This window comes from Erpetoichthys calabaricus, chromosome 10 (assembly GCF_900747795.2).
Source record: "Erpetoichthys calabaricus chromosome 10, fErpCal1.3, whole genome shotgun sequence".
Taxonomy (NCBI): domain Eukaryota; kingdom Metazoa; phylum Chordata; class Cladistia; order Polypteriformes; family Polypteridae; genus Erpetoichthys; species Erpetoichthys calabaricus.
The window spans coordinates 92,808,305-92,813,015 of NC_041403.2; the positions used below are offsets into that span (position 1 = coordinate 92,808,305).

Consider the following 4,711-nt stretch of genomic DNA (forward strand, 5'->3'; position numbering starts at 1 on the left):
GTACAGTGTGCTGCCAACCGCTCTGTTGGGGGAAAAATACTACTCCGTCTTACCAGGTGTTAGTTTGTGCAAAAATGCACTAGACATTCACTACTCTCATTCATGGTACCCAATCCATGAGCTCTGAGCAGCCACCATTAATTAACTTGTTTTAATACCCATTGATGATGATTTATCAATTGGTTATGATTCTGCTTCCTCTTGTAACATTTTACAGAATCCCTACTTCAATATTTTATAATAATAGGCATAGATCTCAAGTATTGAACATTTTCAGAAAATGTTGCTGTGATCAAATATGTTCTTGTTTTACCCTATAAAACTCATACTTGTGCAGTATGAGGGGTATCTTCTTCTTCATTTTCTGAATAAATGTTACAGTCCCCTGAAATCAACTTGACCTCACCTGCTGTGTTCACTAGGTCTCGGCCAGCTCCATTAGTGGCAACTTATACACTGTACGTCTAGCTCATTGGCCAGATGACTGTTCTTGCTTTTTTGCCTCTAAAACACATCAGGCACAATGTACAGTAGGGCCTGGATCAGAAACATATCTATCAAAACTAGCCTACATTATAAACAAAGAAGTATACCTACAATTGTATAAATGCACTAACCTGTTTAAGTTACACGTTATATTTTATAGAAATATTGTAGCAATAAATTTGACAAAGAGTTCTCAAAAGTCCTTTAGTGACACCTGGGCCCATCTCTATTCAAAAATCTGAAAGCAGTTTGACTGTATTAGTGTCATAAATGGAGTCTACAATAATTAAAATGGCTGATTCTTTGATGAACATGAGGGACACTGCATTTTGTTTTAACTTATAGAACATGTAATACATTGAGCATTTTCTTTCCTGTACCTGCAGAGTAATAGAAAATACTATGAGCATCTCTCCTTTTCACAAGTATTTTTATTTTACCATTATGTGGCGAAGTGCATTGGACTATGAACAACCTGTAAGAGGTAATCATCACCCTATTGATGAGAACAGTAACATGTAGAAAGACACAAACTACGAACACGGCTAATTATGTGTTCTCATTACACGCTATGGAACCCCTTTGAAGTTCAGCCACAGTTTACACCCATTATATATGCTGATTATAGTGGAATTTTTTCTCAGGGTATTTACACAGGGTTGCAGAAAATCACATCATAGCAGCAGGTATGAGAAACACGAGGTAAGCTGATTTGTGTGCTCTATTAATTACAATGAAGTTCTGTATTTTAATGCATTCTTGTTTATCATGACACTAGAGAGTGGTGTTGTATTGTGTTGTACATTGCATGTTTATTAGGTTATTTTTAAGTATAAAAGGCTTCCATTTGAAAAGCCATTTCCCTTTGATATGCACAATGATGGTAACAAATTGAGCTTTAACAATGTACATGCTAAACAATTCCATGTGCTGTAAAAGCTAAACTTTGCTCACATTCATCATCCATGGGACTGACAGTAAGGTAAATTTTGAAAAAGGTTATATAAAGTAATTTGTTTATTTATTGTTGTACTTGGAGTTTATAATTTTCTTGTTAAAATGCTGTATTCTGTGTTTTTCTACTTTTCGCCACTGTCTTTAACCCCTGCCAAAATTGTGCACAAGATTTTCCTTCTGTAACTAACATCATCTTTGTTTCAAAGGTCAGGCATTTATCAGATGGTTTGCTTTCATATGGTTACACATTTGTCTCTCTGTGCTGCGAGATTGCTTGATAGATCACGTACTTACATTGTGATAGTTTACCAATATGTGTTTGTCTGTTCTCTTATTAAAGAGATATTCAGCTTGTTGTTCAGTCTGAATGTTGAACTATCCAGTTTGAGAGTTTTCAAAAGAGCACAGGTTTGGCTTTCTAAGACATATAGACTTGCCTCCGAAAATTGCAGTGACTGCTTCATAAGACAATTTATTAGTAAATGGGTGCACATCAACCTGTGTTTGTCTTTACGTGTTACAAGTTCTTTACTGGCCCTGCATAAGCAGTAAGAGAAGCTATCTAACCAGTTGTGTGACTTCTCTACCTTAATGTGTTGTAGCTAAAGAAGTTCATACCAGCAAACAACTGCACAAGTAAAACAGAAATCTTGGGTTCTCGATGGGCATTCCAACATATTTCAGCAAATCAATTCATTTGGCTCATGAGCAAAAACCAGATCTGTTGATTCCCAAATTGCTTTTGTAATGGGCAGCTGGGATTCTTACCCAGCTGGGACGCCTCCGTAATGGAAGGACCAGGGGAAGGTGCTTGCACAGGGCAGAGTACCTCCCTAGGATGACAGAGGGCAGTGCCATGGGTTTGGAGCATGGAAGCTCAACTCTGCTGGTGCCCGTGGCCACCGCCAGGGGGCACATGGAGAACGGCTGAACCCTATTCTGCAGGGCTGCCGATACACCCGGAAGTGCAGCAGGAAGGAGATTCTGGAACACCTGGAGTACTTCCGGGAGCTCCATAAAAGGGGCTCCATTCGGTGATCCAGAGTTGGGAGGAGATGGACGAAGCTTGCAAAAAGTGGAATGGAAAATTGAGAGAGAAAGAGGAAGATAAAGGACTGGGTATTTAATATTTAGTACTTTGTACTGTGTGCTGCTGTGGGGAGCGAGTCAAATGTGTTTCCCACGGCTGAATAACGGTGTGTTGTATGCAGCACTTGGCCTCTGTGTCTGTTGTGTCCAGGGTTTGGGGAGCTGTATGCCCCCCTGGTTACCACACTTTTTATTTAGGACAAGTGCAGTTTTTAAATGTCAATAAAACTTTCCAATATTGTGATGTATGATTCGTGTTCTCAAGTTGTTTTTCCTTCTTCCCCTTCATCTCTTGTCACCTCTATGAGCTTGATCATCCCTCCCCATATAGCTCGCTCCTGCACCTCCTCACCTGTCAGACCCTTTTCCTTTAAACCTTCTTTTACTTTATCCATGCACCATTGCTCCAGGCTCCTTTTCTTTCTGTTTCCCCTGTATTTCCATTTCTACCACTTTTTTGCTCACATATTAATTGCCTCTCCTCATCACATGTCCATACCACTTCAACCATCATTTCTGTACATACATCTCCTACTTTTGCTGTACTTTGGTGACTGTCTCACTATGCTATTAAAATTCCTTCAAATGCTATTTCTTTTGTGATAGTCACTTATCTTGTTTTCTAGCCTGCTGTTGTAGCTTATTTTCCTTCTTGCTCTTTTGCTTTTGACTTTGGAATCAGCTGATGTGAGTAGTGTCCAACTATGACACGTGGGAGTCTAGTCTGGGAGATATGAAAATTTAAATGTTGATTAGACTTGATAGTCGACTGGAACAGGAACTGCTTCTTTTGATATATTCAAATCAAACTTCTAAAGCCTTTAAAAGCTAAAAGTAAAAAATAAATTAATAAAGCTGGATAAGCCTAAGGCGGCACGGTGGCGCAGTGGGTAGCGCTGCTGCCTTGCAGTTGGGAGACCTGGGGACCCGGGTTCGCTTCCCGGGTCCTCCCTGCGTGGAGTTTGCATGTTCTCCCCGTGTCTGCGTGGGTTTCCTCCGGGAGCTCCGGTTTCCTCCCACAGTCCAAAGACATGCCGGTTAGGTGGATTGGCGATTCTAAATTGGCCCTAGTGTGTGCTTGGTGTGTGGGTGTGTTTGTGTGTGTCCTGCGGTGGGTTGGCACCCTGCCCAGGATTGTTTCCTGCCTTGTGCCCTGTGTTGGCTGGGATTGGCTCCAGCAGACCCCTGTGACCCTGTGTTCGGACTCAGCGGGTTGGACAATGGATGGATGGATGGATGGATAAGCCTATAGCAAGTACATTCCTATTCTTTGTTAAATAGGTACACATTATACTCATATATATATATATATATATATATATGTGTGTGTGCATATAATATATATATATTATATATATTTGTTTCTTCATTCATTAATCCCATAACAATTTCTTACTTCATATATTTGGCAGATGAGTGTGCCTAAGTGTTTAAAAAAAAAAAAAAAAACACTGTCATATACTTAATCTTTTTCTTTTCATTCAAATTTTTTTAAAGTGAGATTAATGTACTGATATGAGGCTCAAATGTCATTTTCAGGGGGCCTGCAACCATAAATTTTCATGACCACACTACTACAATGCATGGATTGATGGTAAATATTCAGGTGAACACCAAATCCTTCCAGATACTGAACACCTCAGGTTTTTGCACTCCTCCATTTATTTTATTACCCATTTCTCCACTTTTTTGGTCTCTCTAAGTTACACTAGGCCCAAAAGAGGTATTCTGAGAAACAGGCTAAAACCCTGAAGAACCAATGCAATCATTCAAAGCCAAATCAAACATATTTTAGCAGCTACACTTTTAAAAGGTGTAAATGGTAGATTCCCACACATTTTAACTGCATACTATACTGTATATCTTCTTCTTCTTAGCAATGACTATTTTTAACTTGAGCTTTACCTGAAGAAATGACAATTCTTTCTGTTGTGGCAATGTCTTGTATTTTTCTTAAATGGATAACTAATTTCATAATTTGAAAAAAGATACTGCGAAGAAGCATCTTTTGAGTTTTCTGCCCCTCTGAACTTGAAGAGTAAACAAGATACACTGCGGTACAAAAACAAAAGCAGCATCTTTGCCTCTGGTTCAAACCAGATAAACACTCAAATGTGTGGGTGGGCAGAGGAGACACGTGGCGCCTATCATCACAGGAAATTTTACATTCACTTGAGTA

General features: G+C 39.4%; 2 protein-coding genes across 2 annotated transcripts in view; both read left to right on the forward strand.

Annotated features, from left to right (window-relative positions):
- Nucleotides 1–4,711, forward strand: part of ndrg3b (ndrg family member 3b) — a 1,230,027-nt gene that overhangs the window by 116,525 nt on the left and 1,108,791 nt on the right. The gene's annotated exons all lie outside the window — the stretch shown is intronic.
- Nucleotides 1–4,711, forward strand: part of id1 (inhibitor of DNA binding 1, HLH protein) — a 739,503-nt gene that overhangs the window by 28,531 nt on the left and 706,261 nt on the right. The window lies entirely within an intron of this gene.